Source organism: Gossypium arboreum, chromosome 2 (assembly GCF_025698485.1).
Source record: "Gossypium arboreum isolate Shixiya-1 chromosome 2, ASM2569848v2, whole genome shotgun sequence".
Taxonomy (NCBI): domain Eukaryota; kingdom Viridiplantae; phylum Streptophyta; class Magnoliopsida; order Malvales; family Malvaceae; genus Gossypium; species Gossypium arboreum.
Window position 1 is genome coordinate 65617993 of NC_069071.1, and position 16557 is coordinate 65634549.

The following is a 16557-nucleotide window of genomic DNA, read 5'->3' on the forward strand; positions in this document are numbered from 1 at the left end:
ACTTAATGCCCTTTTTCATCTACCTAGGATAGGTCTAGGTAGACCTGATCATGGGTTAGGCTACCCAACCCGGCCTGAAGGCCCACCCGAAAAATGGGAGGGTTCGGGTAAAATTATAAGCCCGAAAAATGAGTTTGGACAAAAAATGAGGCCCGTATAGAAAATAGGTTGGGCCTCAAGTAAGAATTTTTTATCCCGGGCCCAGCCCAAATTATATACTAAATATATATATATCTTTTTTATTTTTAATCATTTTTAATTTTTAACTTTACTTTTTTAGTTTCAATTTCACTTTCGTGCCCTCCTCCCCCTTATTCCCAATTCCAGAATCAAAATCCCTAACTCACCACCTCCATCGATCTAACAGTCCTGTCCGTCAGCGCTGCTCACCAGTCACCACCTTCATCTCCACCTCCTACCTGCTTCTTCTTTCGCCAGCACCCACCTGAATTCCTCAACTGACTCAGGTAAGAAGTCTCATTTTCACTTTCTTTTTGTTTGTTTACTGAGAAAAAGAAGGAAAGTTTTGATTCTATTTTAGTATGTCTGTTTCATGTCTTCCAAAAGTTCATAAGCATTATCTAATATTAGTATGGCCTCTTGTCATTTAGCATTTGTAACATCAAATTAGTAGATAAAGATAAGCTTATAGTGTTGTTAATGGGATAAGTATTTAAATCTTTTACACAAAAAAAGTATTTAAATTATCTCCAAATTAAAACTTTTTTTTTTATATCCCCCTGCTTTATTCACTCTATTTTTGTGTGGGATTGCTTTGTATGCGGTTCATGGATGGCACATCATGACAGATAGGGTTCGCTCCACTTACTAAAAATCTAATAAGTCACATTCCATAAATTACTGCTTCATTTTTTTTCATACTTTCAAGGCACTCTCTTGAAAGTTGTAAGCATTGTCTAAAAGCCTTCACTTTTTGTATTTTTTTAATCCATCAAACTATATAGGCCAAAAATTTGTGTAGTATATGATAAGATTTAGAAGATTCTTTCAATTGAATTTGGTTAGGGATTTGGATTATTTTTATCAGCTGAATCTCTTATTCTTTAAGTCTCCCCAACTCATTAATAGTCACTGTTAAACATTTATAGCACATAGCTTTTGATTGATGTATGAAATAAGTACATATAGATACACCAAAAACCTGGATTTTTTCCTTGTCATTTTATGCGAATGAGAGAGAACAAGTTAAAAGGATTTGAATTGTTGAATGAAATAAACCTTATTAACCCATAAGTCCATATTAAGCAACCTTCAATGGCTAATGATTTTTCTTGTTTCTTTCTAGGTTTTGATTGTTAAGTATAATTATAAGGGGTAGGGGGAAAATGACACCATAACAAACACTTAAGTAAAGTAATTGCCTAGGAAGATTCTTGGAGCTTCTGTCAAAAGATAATCAAACTTTACTTCAAGCTTTATTGACATTACATAATCATTATTACAGCACTAGAAGAAGCTATCTTTATCTTTAACTCAAAGAGACTTGGGTTCATTAGTTTTACTTTTTTCATTTCAGACTTATGTTCAATAGTTTCACTGTCTCATTCATGTTTCTGGTTTTCTCTTCTTTTAATTACTGGAAATTACAACCAACACTGTAAAAAAATCATGTTCTACCATTATTTTACGTTGAAAATAATATGCAAAAGTACAAATGTTTGTGCCATTTTTCTACTCTAAAACTTATTTAAATTACTTACCGATGGCAGCTTCACTCAGTTGACGGGTCCCCATTGGGTTCCAATTTCATTAATACCAAGCCCACAAGGTATATTTATGTTTCTCTAACACCTACTCTGAATTTTAGATATCATTTATAAATATATATTCATTTTAAATTTTTAAAGTAATACATTATCATAATAAAGTCTAGACATATATCACACAAATATATAGCTTCACACAAAATAATCTATACTACTATATGTAAAAGGAAGTTCCTAATGTCAATTGAGTATTGACTCGATTGGTATAGGTATTTATGTCTAATTCATATTTGAATATGAATATAGAATATGACATCTTTATAAATTAATATTTGTTATGTCATATACTTTATCTGATAACTGAAGTTTAGTTAATCTTAACTGTACTAGATTGGTTTTAATTTGGGCTAACATTTTATGATAGTAAATAATAATATGGAATAATTTATATATTATATACAATTGTTGAACAATTATATAATCTTTTTGGTATATTTGAATTTCAGGACTTGAGTTTTTATGACTATGGCTAGTTCAAACACTCCTATACCTGTGGACGATGGGTTTAATGAGTATGAAAGTGCTCTCAAACATCAAAAGTCTACCACTTCAAAGGTGTGGGATGAAATGACAAAGCTTGAATGTGAGAACATAAATGAATTGAAGGCACAATGTAATCACTATAAGAGTATCTTCTCTACTAAATCTTCTAGTGAAACGTCTCATTTAGGATGTCATCTAAATAATTGTTTGAAAAAAGTTAATAAGGACATCACTCAATACATCATAGCCACTCAACCATCATTAGGAAGTGGTCCATATATAAAAAATTACAAGTTTTATGCTGATGGGTGCCGTCAAGCTGTTTCCACTTTTCTTGTATGTAGCAAGCATTCATTTAGGATAGTTGAAAATTTGGGATTTAGATACATGATGAGAATTGCTAGTCCTAATTTTAAGAATATAAGTAGACATACAGTTGCTAGGGATGCCCTAATGTATTATGCAAAAGAGAGAGATCACGTTAAAGAAGAGTTGGCTAAAGCACTTGGTTTAATTTGTCTAACTTCTGATAATTGGAACTCGGAGCATACTAATGATGAATATATTTTCATTTCTGTTCATTGGATTGACAAAGACTGGAAGCTACAAAAGAGAATCATAATGTTTAGAGCTTTATTTCCTCTATATGATGGTTTGAGCATAGCAAATGAATTTGTTTTATGTTTATCTCAATGAGGTATAAATAAGAAAATTTTTAGCATCACTTAGGATTATAATGATGTTATGGTTTTTTGTCTTAAAAATCATTTTCGTGTGAACCGAGCTATTTTGTATGATGGTGCTTTTTTTCTAGTTAGATGTTGTGCACATATATTGAATCTTATAGTTAAAGTTGGTTTGGAACTTGCTAATGATGTTGTTGGTAAGATTTGAAATGGAATTAAGTGCATAAAAAGTCAAGAATTCGTAGGAAAAGATTTTATGACGTGGCAGACAAAAGTTGCGTCAAGATGTGTGTGTGTGATGGAATTCTACTTATTTGATGCTTGAATCTTCTCTTTACTATAAAGATGCTAGATTATTGGGGAACACGGGATAAAGATTATCAAATATTTGCACTTTCTAACAAGGACTAGAGGAATGTTGTTATTCTTTGCAAATTTTTGAAAGTCTTTTATGATGTGACTTGTGTTTTTTCTGGTTCTAATTATACAATGGCTAATCTATATTTTAGAGGGGTTTGGAAAGTTCACAAGGTCTTGCTTGATACAGTTAAAGGTCTTTATTCTTTTTTAACTCCAATGGTTAAGCAAATGTAAGAGAAATTTAATAAATATTGGGTTGAGTATTCGTTGATATTGTCATGTGCTGCAATTTTAGATCCTCGTTACAAGTTGAATTATGTGCATTATTACTTTACTACAATCTACGGTATTCATGCTTCATATTTTTTTGAAACCATTCTTAGCAATCTTAGACTCTTGTTTGACGAGTATGTTAAGAAATCCAAATCCACAACTTCCTCTTTGGCTGGGAGTTCTAATGTTTCGGATAAAAAACCTGTTAATTCTAGTTTGTACCAATACAAAGTTAATAGTGTTGATTTTAGGGGATATTTTGATGAGAGAGATGATTATAAATAGTATTTAAATAAATCTAGCACTAAGATTGAAAACTCACAGTTGGACATTTATTTGGAAGAACCGAAGCTTGAGTTGAATAGTCAAATAGATGTTTTGGATTATTAGAGCAAAAGTTCAGTTTGATAATGAGTTTTCATTATTGGCTCGTGATCTTTTGGCAATTCCAATATCAACTATAGCTTTCTAATAGGCTTTTAGCATGTGTAAGAAAGTTATCACACCTTTGAGGAGTCCACTTAAGCCAAAAACAGTTCAAGCTGTTGTTTGCTTTGATGATTGGATGTGAGATAAGGGATTTTCAATGGGTAATTATTATTCTCATTTTATTGTTGTGATTTTATATTATTTTTTTATCAATCTGATTATCGAATTATTTATTCTTATTTCATGTTAGAAATTGGTTGCAAGAATGATGATGTCGATGAGGATGATGTTTCTTCGATTGCTTTTTAGGTTACCTTCTTTTCTAATTGTTGACAATTTAATTTAGCTTACAATTTATAGCTTGTTATAAAATTAACTATGTTGATTGGTTAATGTATAGATATTTTGGTTGGTTGATTATATTTTGCAGGTTTTTTGTGTTGTTTTGGTGTTGTTGGAGATACTGTTTTTTGTGCTGTTTTAGTGCTACTTTTTTGTGGTGTATTATTGTTCTTTCGCAACTATTTATTATATTGTATGTTGTCGTTTTAATATTATTTGGATATTATAGAAATTTTGTTTTATTATTAATCTTGTTATTATTTTAGTTCTAACTTGTTTCAATTTTAATATAACCACTTTTTATTATATTTTCAATTTGATTATTGTTTTAAGAATTATTTTAGTATCATTTTTATTTGTTTCTTGTTTTAATATTTTTTATGTTTTTAAATGTATTTGGTTTATTATATTTTAAAAAAATATTTAATAAAATAAGCTAAAAAATTTTAATATGGGCTGGGCTGGGCTATACTTGAGCTTAGAAATTATATTTTGGGTCGAGCTGGAATAAATTTTTAGGCCCATATTTCGTGCCGGGTCAGGCCTGGGCCTAGAATTTTGTTTAGGCCTAGCCCAGCCCATGATCACCTCTAGGTCTAGGTGATCTTAGGGAAACTTCAGTAACCCTTCAACTAGACAATAGGTCCCTAGTCCACCCAAAGGGAGTTTTGGAGGATGTTTTAGTGAGAGTTTGACAATTCATCTTACCAGTTGATTTCATAGTCCTTGACTTTGAGGAGGATTTAAAGATACCAGTTCAATTAAGGAGACCATTCCTAGCTAACTCTAAGGCCACCATAGATGTGGGCAAGGGAGAGATGAAAATAGAAGTAAGTTGAGAGGTAGCGACCTTTAGGTATAGAGAAACCAAACCTAAGGCGAAGGAAATGTCCCCCAATAGTGAGCTAGAGTGTCAAGTCGTTCAGGTAGTGTTCGATCATGCGACTAACAAGTGAAATATTTGAAGTGGTGTATGTTTGCAAGTTCTAGACCGAGGATGCAAGGCATCCGAGTGAAGAAACAAGGCATTGTGAAGAGACGATTAGTGAATCAACACGTAGGGTTAAAGAAAATGAGACATGTATTGGTTCTTGAAACCTTGTGCAAGCATCAGTATGGTGATGTTACGTATCATTTGGATGAAATTTTCAATTTTTCGCATGTGGCAATTGAACCAAAAATTTATAAATATTTGGATTATTGAGCATGGACTCCGTATACTTTCTGCATTTAGATTAGGATTTTAAATTATGTTGATCTAATTTAGTCAGATTTTTGAAAGTTAAGAGAAAAATTGAGAATTTTGCAAGTGTTTTGGGTTTTGTTCAGTGAAATTGTGATAACCAAGAGGGGATATTGCGATTTTTTGAACAGTTTCAATTAGGGACAAAAAATTTTTCTAAGTATCCCTATATCAAAACTTTGGTATCGCGATACCCCTGGAATTTCAAAAGTAAAAAATTTTTGTTTTACATAGTGGTATTGCAATACCCAACCCTCAATACCGTGATACCTCATACAAAATGGAATTTGAATGGTTCAAAGATAAGGGATATCGCGATATCCACCTATGAGTATCACAATATTCGAGTCGAGATTGCGATTCGCATGTTTTGAAAGCCTAAGCCTCCTAACATCCCAAATACCCCATTCCCTTCATTTACTTCCCAGCTATTCAAATCTAAACCCCTAAACACTCTCCTCTCTTTCTATTTTCTATCAATCTCCCTTTCAATCTCCTCTATTTTTCTTGCTTATTCTCTTTTCTTGTTCCCTTATTTTGGTTATTTCCCTCCTTTTGCAGGTTTTTCTTTTTTCAATTGTTTGGGGAACACGGACCTTCATCAAATTAATCAACTTGGATACGACAATCAAACGATTTAAGTTTTCCTTTTGTTTATTTTCTGATAATCCTTCTTGTTTTTTTTCCCTTATTTTTATTTTTATTTTAGTTTTTAGTATCACTAGTTTAGTTTGTTGATTGATTGCTTATGACTAGTTGATTAGTTGAAATAATAATGTACTATTGTTTGTTTACAATTGATAAAAATTACAAAAAAAACCCTAAAGACAACAAGAACAACTTGATACCAAACCACCTAAAGTCCATTTTCAAAATTCGATATTGATAAATTTTCATAAAAAGAGGCCATGGACTTTTATTAGACTATCTAAGGATAGGCATTCATCCCTGAATACAGTTTTGATATAGCCTCTTAATTTAACGATGAAGTTTGGAATGATATCCGCTTTCACAGGTGGGATAATTTTTGTATACTTTCTAAGCAACCTATCGTAGTACCCGTCGTATTGGAGTTTTACTCCAATTTGAAAATTTTTTAACACGATCAAGTGTACATCAGGCATGCTAGTGTGGATATCTCCTTCTTGGCTGTTTGCAAAAATTATGGCGTCTTGTGTTACGAAAAGGACGATCTGTCATCTCTATTTTAAATCAATTTACTAACTTAGACATAGACACAATTCTGCACTACCTTACAGAAGGTAGAGTCAAGTGGAAGCGCGAAGCTTCAACAATGTGACCTCTCTCTTTAGACAAACAATCATGTTCCTCATTCTAGAAAATTGGATGCAATTTATATGTACTTGTCTTTACCCTGCACTTGACACTAACAATGTTAATGTTTTTAGAGCATCCCTATTATACTCTATTTTGCAACGTAAAAGAATTTGTGTAGGTACATGGATAAATCAACAATTGAAGTGTTGCATTATGGGCAACAAAGTACGTATTTATTTTTTGCATTTGGTCATTGATCTCTACTGTAGGGTTGGCATGGAGATCACGTCCACCAAGGAGACTCACCGTCCCACTCGCAGCATCATTGATGATTCCATTCTCCACCAATTCCAAGAGTTTCATCAAAAGTAGATTCAATAATGGAATCAACGATACAAAAACAAGATAAACGTGCCTTGAGTAGAAAAGAAGACAAGCGCAAAAAAGAAGACTAAGGATGAGCCTACATAATGGATATGTAGGCTAGGTCAGGATGTGCGCTACAACACTCGAATGCTAAAGGTAATGAAGCCATTTATGAATATGCTTATGGAAAGTTAGGGAGCAAAGGGCATATAATCGCTAGATCAGTCGTGTGATTCATCTATGGATGATGAAGAAAGAAGGAAGAAGTCGAGGAGAAGAGGAGTACTAAGGCAAAGCAGTTGATGACAAGGCGATGGAGGATGATGATGTGGCACCATATGCTAATACCACCGGGGACATGTTCAACTTTGCACATCCAACAACCAAAGGTGTTGTCATCCGAGAGTAGAGCAAGCCCCTCGCCTAAACACTCACCAAAAGAGCTACTCCCAATGGAAGAAAGATGCCAATAATTGAGGAAACGAACTTGGAGGACGACACCTCTAATGCATAGTTTCATGTTTTCAAATTTTACTTTTATTTATTTGTGTTGCATGTAAACTATTAAACTACACTATCTTTTAAGACTTATTTTTCTATTTTTAGATTTTGGATTTTGGTTGTTTTGTGTTTTGTTTTTTGTATGTGTATTTGTTTCATGTGCAACGAGTTACCCTGAAAGACTACACAACATTCACAAGCTTTAATGAAGAGGTAAACCCCCGAGCTAGCCTAATGACCCATTCTAGGGAAGTCTATAACCTCCTATCTTTTTGGGGAACACATTTGGGATAATGTGTAGTTTAAGTGTGAGGGGTACACATAATTTTATGTGTTCTATTTTTCTTTTTGTTATGTTATTTTGTATGTTTATATTTAATTTTTCGCATTTTTTGAAAAAATTTCAAAAATATCAAAAATATTTTTCTTTTTCCTTTTTTCATCTTTTATTTTGTGTACTTGCATGGTGCTTGGGATACAATTAGGCAATAAGTCATCAGTTGTAAATACTGATTAAGTACATATAATTGTCAAACTTGTAAATTTTGAAATACTAGAAAATTTGCTACTCTTAATGGTAGGCTAGTTAGTTCAATTAGTTAATGTGTATAATAGGGTGGAGGCAATAACCTAAATTAAAATTTATAAAGTGTATCATAGGATGAATAAAGTATACGGTTCCTTGTAGATAAATAATTTAATTTGTTACTTATTCATTTCAATAGATGTATGCTTGAAACAATTGGTGTAAGTGATTCATTTGGGAAAGACCTTAGACATTGTTTGTAATAGCCTAAAGCCTAAAAGCCTACCTATTGCTATATACCCCCAGTTCTCATATCTTTGAGCCTCAAGTACCATTTTCTTGTAAGCCTTATTATCAAAGCCTTGAGCCTAAATGAGTATAGTGCTCAATTTTTTTCGCTCTCATTCTTTAAAATGCACTATGTAATGGACGTCGAGCCATGGACATTGAGGGCTAGGTAGAAACATCATGGTGGCTTTGTGTGCAAAAAAAGAAAATGAAGGAATTATGCGAGCTAGTACATATTATTTTGAAAAAGTGAACGAAAGAGTGCAAAATAAAGAAAAAGAGAACTAAATCAAAATTAAGCCCGAAAAGGAAAATCTTTCGGTTCACAATTATAAAATTGTGTACATATTAATATCACGTAATACCTTTTAACATTTTGGAGAAATTAGGTAGAAGAGGGAAAGAGAAATAAGGAGGTGAGCTTGTAAATAAATTGGACGCGAGTAGAGAACAATGTCTTGTGCTTAACCATTTCCAATGCTTGAATCCATTTCGAGTGTCTATAGTCCCAAATAATTTACCAACACAATAATTCATAAATAGCCTGCCTTTTTTTGAACGAATATAAACAATTCTTTTTAAATATCTATGAGTGATCCGTGTAACACCTCTACCCATATCCATCGCTGAAATAGGGTTATGGAGCATTACCATAAAAACATGACTTAAAACATTCATTTCCAAACATTAGATAAATCATAACATAATTCATTCAAACACATGCATATTGTCCCTTATTCGAGCCCTCGAGGCCTTAGAAATACTTTAAAAACAATTCGGGACTAAATCAAGAACATATGAAACCTTAAGAAAATAAAGTTAGAAAAATTTACATTATAGTGGTCACACAGTCTTGTGGCCAGGCCGTGTGCCTCACACGGCTGAGACACATGCCTATGTCTCAAGCCGTGTAACTTTTATATTTTTCTCAAGCTTTACTTTAATGGCTTCTTTGCTTTTCATTTTTATGGTTGTTAGTTTTATTTGTAACATAAGTAACTAAACCTTTAGGAGGTGGTTGATGGAGAAGAGGTGAGCTAATTTTTGGATGAAGGACCAGATCATAATAAATTAAACTAATTTGAATGAACTTAAAAACTTAGGATTGACGACCCTAATGAACTATTTTGGCAACTGAGACCGAGATGAGATCTTGTTGGGCACTGATCTACTGTAATTCGGTGTAGCAGATTAAACTAGTTTCCGTACTTGAGGAGCTTGAATACGAGCAACTTTACTATTTTTTAGTTATGTTTTCTTAGTTTAGTTTAAATTCAATAAAAAGTGTCTTTTAAGTCTTTTATTGACCTTAAGGGCCGAATAAGGCCCAAAGGCGAGCTAACATACTTAGTAAGTGTGCAGGAGACCATTCAAAGGCATAAGAACTGAAAGTTGGTCGCTATGTTGCAACACAGGGAGTTAAATATCGTAACACAGAGATTAGAATGTCAGAATTGCTATATTTCCTTGGGTGTCATGACATAGCCAAGGGATGTCATGACACACCCTTGAAGCTACCCCTAAACCATACATGCCGCCTTCGATGTTGCGACACAGGGACTAGGGTGTCTCAAAATTGGCCTTATACTAGAAGCACTTACGATCCAGGGGTGTTTTGGTCTGCACAATGGAAATTAAACATGAGAACATCAACTCACCTAGGGTTGAGGACAATAAAAACCCTAACTCTATAAATAGGCTCTTAAAACACTTGTTTAAGGACAACTTTTCATATTTAAATTTTTCTTTGTAATTTTAGTTTTCAATTTTTCTTTCTTTTAGGCTTTTGGTTTATTTTTAGTTTTTCTTTCTTATTGGTACAGATGATAGTTTATACTTTCTAAATAGATTATATGTTCCAAAAAATTCTAAAATTAAATAGAAGATTTTACAAGAAACTCATAGCAGCAGTTACTCTATTCATCCTGGTAGTAACAAAATGTACGATGATCTAAAATAAATGTTCTGTTGGCCAGGTATGAAATGGGATATTTCAGAATTTATTTCAAAATGTTTGATTTGTCAACAAGTTAAAGTCAAGCATTAGCTACCTTCAGAATTACTTCAGCCTATTATGATTCTGGAGTGGAAATAGGAAAGAATTACTATAGATTTTGTGTCAGGATTACCACTATCTCCGAGAAAAAAAATGATGTCATTTGGGTTATTATTTATCGTCTAAATAAGTCCGGACATTGTACGGATTATCCACTCAAGAAGTTGGCATAGTTATATGTTGTTAAGATTTTCAGACTACATAATGTGTCATTGTCTATTATTTTTTATCGAAATTCGTAATTTAATTTTAAATTTTAGAATAAATTACATGAAGCTTTAGGCACGAAATTGAATTTTAGTATTACATTTCCTCCAAATACACACAGCCAATCTAAATGAGTGATTCAGATACTTGAAGATATGTTGCGTTGTTGTATTTTGGAATTTGAAGGTAGCTGGGAGAAATTTCTTCCATTAGTTGAATTTGCATACAATAACAGTTATCAAACGAGTATTAAAGTGGCCTGTCTGAAGCTTTATATGGTTGAAAGTGTAGAACACCATTATAATAGACCGAATTCAGTGAGAAAAAGTTTTTCGGAATTGATCTGATTTGTGAAACCAAAGAAAAAGTCAAGGTGATACGAGATTGTTTAAAAGCTAACTCCAATTGTCATAAACCATATGTTGGTTTGAAAAGAAAAGACATTAAATTTGAGTCAGTCAAAGAATGTTTTTGAAAGTATCATCGTAGAAGAAAGTTCTCCATTTTGATCAAAAAGGAAAGCTCAGTCCGCGTTTCATCGGGTTGTATGAAATTATTGAGAGAATTGGTTCGGTAGCTTATCGTTTAGCTTTATCATCAGAGTTAGAAAAAATACATAACATTTTCCATGTATTGATGTTACGACGGTACAGATCGAATCCCTAACATGTGATTTCGCTAGCTACAGTGGAAATATAGCTTGATATGTTGTATAGTGAGAAACCAGTTAGAATCTTGGCTCGGGAAGTTAAAGAATTAGGAAATATATGTATAGCTTTGGTTAAATTTCTTTGGCACCGTTACAGAGTTGAGGAAGCTACTTGGGAACTGGAAGAAGCTATGAAAGTGCAAAACCCGGACCTATTTCTAGCAAAACCCGGACCTATTTCTAGTAAGATTTTCAAGGATAAAAATTCGTTTAGGAGGGAAAGTTGTAACAACCCATTTTTTGGGGTGTTGAAAACATTGGTTTTGGACCACAATTCTGACCAATGATTTAGGGTTTAAATATTTATTAATGTTTACAAGTATTTATTTAGGTCATATTAAAATTTGGTTAAGAAATCTTAACATTTAAGTAACTAATTAGGTAAAAATGACCCAATTGAAAAAGGTGAAAAAGTTTATTTCTATTAGTTAAAAGGATCAAGTGGTTATGGAATCTTAAATTAATGGACTTAGTGGGTACTAATACCATATCTTAATTTAGTGGATGTTTGTGGATTGTTTTTAGTGTAATTTTGATGATTTTTAAAGGTTAATTTGGTAATTAGGTAAATTAGAGAAACTAAACAAAAGATGATAAAAAAAATTCATCATCTTCTTCCCTTTTCTTTTGTCTAAAAATCGAAACACCATTAAAGGGAAAGAGAAACTTTTGGACATGGTCAAATTCACATGCATGGTATGGTATTTTGTCTCGTTTTTAGTAATTTTTATGTTTTTGAGCTCATATTAGCCTAGTTTAGCTAGCCTTAAATCAATTTTTAAATTGTTAAAAGTTTAGGACTTACCATAAATGAGTTTGACGTGTTGTGAATGTAGTTGGTGAATTATTAAAGTTGGTAGCTACATATAAGTATTTTGTTAAGTGATTTTTGATGAATTTGTGTTCAAGGACTTGTTTGAGTAACTAGTAGAATTCAATGATAATTATGTGAAATAATGGAAAATATGGACTGTTTGTGAAGCTATTAAAAATTAGCTAGCATGGTTTTTGGTTAAAAATGGTAAATTTGTAAGTTTTGAATTTAGGGACTAAATTGAGTAAAAGTTAAAATGCTAGGGTTAATTTTCTAAATTCACATTAAAATAGACTATAAGTTTGAATTATTTAATTGAGTGAAATTATTGTTTAGATCAAGAAACAAACAATTGAACTTAAATTGCGGTAAAGCTAAGGTTTTGGATTAGTCGTCGCCTCCACTTTTGCATCCGTGTTAGTCGAGGTAAGTTTGTATTTCATTTAAAGTATTTCATTATAAAATTATGATGTAAATTGATATCTTTAAATACGTATCTATGAAATGGTGTTTGGATTTTCTTGAATTGAGAAAAGGTAAAAACTATGATTGAGATATATCATAGCATTATACTAGAAAAGGAAAAGACCATGGTTGAAAGATACCATGGCACTCTCAAAACAATGAAAAGGATGAAAAGGTTATTGATGAAAAGGTTTACAATGAAAAGGTTATCGATGAAAAGGTTATCGATTGAAAAAGGTTATGGATTAAAAAGGTTATTCAAATAATATATATGTTATGTAAAGTAATTTTATTTGTGAGTTATGTGTTCCTTTATTCGAACTTACTAAGCATTACATGCTCACACTATTTGTATTTTTCATTGTAGATCACGAAAAGCTTAGTTGGTTAAAAGGTCAAGTCGAGGCATTCACACCATCCATTCTTTATCTTGGTAGATGTTTAGGTCATTTTGAAGTTGGTTATGAATGGCATGTATTAGGATCTTTTTGTTTGACTTATCCATGTCATTTATGTATGGTATTTGAATTGGTGACATTTGGTAACATCTATATATGTTTTGGTACTTGATCAAATGGTTTTTGTTGTAAATTCTTGTGGTATTTTGGTTGATGTTAATGATGATGTATGTATATATTATAAGTTGTTTAAATGTGTATAGAAATAAATGGAACATTGAGTAGTTCTCTTATGTATGTTTCAGGTGTTAATTGAGTTGGAATTGTAGATTTTTGAAAGTGGTTATTGATGATATGATTGAATGGCATTTAGTTATGTGAATATATATTGCTTTTGATGAATCTAAATACCATTTAGTTTAGTGTCGGATAAATGTTTGGTTTTGATTCATTTTGGCATGAATTGTGGTGCCTTTTGATGGCATATTGGTTAGGTTTATAGGATGCTTGATTTGGTATATTTTGGAGAGTATTTGAATGTGTTTTGGACATATGAATGCATATGCAAATGATGTGTCCTAGTGTGCAAGTTTTAGGGTTAGAATTGGCTTGTTTTAGGGGCAAATTATGAAGCACACGATCTGGGACACGAGCTGTCACACGATCGTGTGCCACGCGCAGTCAACCTACACGATCGTGTGTTTCAAGTTACTATGTACCATAGCATGAGACACGGTCGTATGGCCATATTTCAAATATGCACACGGTTTGGCACACAACCATGTGGCCCTAGTTTGAATACCCACACGGGCGGACACATGGGTTGGGACACGATCGTGTGTCCATACTTCAAATGCTCACATGGTCTTGGCTATGTCACATAGCCTAGCCACACGTCCGTGTGGCCCTTTTTAAAAATTTTCAAGTTTTTCCAAAACTTTTTGTTTTATTTTAAATTGATCCCTGAATGTTTCCAAGCTATTTTTAGGGTTCATAGGCTCAGTTTAAGGTCTGTAAATGTATCCTTACCATATTCAAGTTGATTAATTAAATGTTAACAGTTAAATTGCATAATTTCTTATGTTTTGAATTTAAATATTCTGATTTGTATGATAATGCTCTGTAACCCTACTCTAACGACGAAGGAGGGTTAAGGGTGTTACACATGCGGGCACTAAAATGAACCATTCCAACCAAGTCCCCTTGCAATCCCATAGTCGTTCAACACCAGACAAAAGAAGGAATGTAGTGGAATATAGAAATCTGCCTCTAGCATATAAAAAGGGAGAATGAACCCTTCATTCGAGTTGCTCAATCAACACTCCACTTTAATGATTTCAAAATCGTAGGTAAAGTTGGGCAATTGGATTCCCTTAGCTGCCAAATGCCTAACCATCTCCTCTTCAATGGTCATGCATATGTAACCAAATATTCTTTCAGTGTACTGGCTTTGTGATTACATGGCTCATCACCACCTCCAACAGTAGAAACACTTCCATGATGTAACACCCCTTACCCATGTCTGAGGTTGGGACAGGATATGAGGCATTACCGGACTTAAACATACACAATCACATAAAATCGGGCCATAAAATTTCATTCAAATCAAAAACATTCATACATATGTATAACGTCCATTAACATGCATCGAAGATGATTTGGGACTAAATAGGAAACTTTGAAAACTTTTGGGAAAACTTAGAAAATTTCATCATGAAGCAGGGTCACACGCCCGTGTGGACAAATACTAGGCTATATTCCAAGCCATTTTGCCACCCTCCCAACACATGCACACTCACATATCTCAATGGCATCCAACATGCCATAAATGAACACTTAATAATCGTAAATATAGCTTATGCATGACATTCTCATAACTTACGCATACACAAGGCATCATACTTTATCAAGATTAATCATAACAACTTTCATACCGAGATTACCATTAATACATTTTCACATTTCACACTTATGCTATAATCTATCCATATGCCAATTATGCCAAAATCAATCATCGAGTACTTAAGTCGTATGCACACAGTCATCCATATCAAACAACATGATCTCACCATAAAACATTGGCAAATACACATGAATAATCATATGATTAGCATAAGCCATCATTCATGGCTATATATAAATTAGACTATAACCATTATAGGCCAACACATTTGGCCACATTACCAATGACATAATTACAAAGATAGAGCCCCTATACATGCCATAGACTTAAGTATTTGAACACTTATACCCCAAATGATAGCTTGATAGTGTGATTGAATCTCCGGCGATCTCTAACCTGAGCTAGCTATATAAACCTATAAGAGATGAAAAGGGAAGGGTAAGCTATAAAGCTTAGTAAGTTCATATGAAAATAATAAGCAGTTTATTAATATGCTTTTTCCAAATTCTTACAACATGTTCTCAAGGTATCACAATTATAATTGCATATTATTCCACTATTTTTTCAAATTTCAGTCAAGCTGTCTACTCGAGTCATAGTCGTTAAATTATTTATTTATGGAGCTATGGAGCTCAAAATTAAGATATGTTAATTTTACCTGAAACTAGGCTCACATATATTATTACCATAAAATTTGCAAAATTTTTGGTTTAGCTAATAAGTACAGTTTATTCTTCAAAGTTACCCCTTTTTCACTATCCAATAGTTCCGACCACTCTTCACTAAAAATTAATTATATCCTCATACAGAATTCGAATGATGTTCCTGTTTATTTATTTAGAAAATTTACTCATCAACTATTCTAAAAATATAAACTATAACCCATAATTATTTTTTAACAATTTTTAATCATTTTTAAAAATCAGAACAGGGGATTCCGAGATCATTCTGACCTTGTCCCACAAAAATTCAAATATCTCATAATCTGAAATTCTTTTGCGTACACCGTTTCTTCTATGTAAAAATAGACTCAATAAATTCATCCTTTAAATCTATTTTCACAATTTTTTGTGAATTTACAAAGTTGGACTACAGCTACTGTCTAAAACAGTTTTAGTACAAAAATGATGATAAATAAGCTCATCACACCTTCACCAATCATTTCCACCATCATGGTATAAATACATATTTATACAACATAATCATGGACCCATAATCACAAGGTCATCACAAAATCATTCTCATAAACATGACTTACTTATTTACTTCATTACAAAGATGCATCATAACTCATGTACATACCTGTATCGATCCTTACCATTTCATACATACACGTAATGTCGTTGCATCTTCGATGTCTAGTACACTAAGTGTCATACTCAATATCTCACACACCAAGTGCCATTCTTAATATTTTTCACACTAACTGCCATATACATATAT

General features: G+C 32.7%; 1 pseudogene; it reads left to right on the top strand.

Moving 5' to 3' along the window:
• Positions 1-2252: 2252 nt before the first annotated feature.
• LOC108466203 (glyceraldehyde-3-phosphate dehydrogenase, cytosolic-like) overlaps positions 2253-16557 on the top strand; it is a 49086-nt pseudogene continuing 34781 nt past the window's right edge.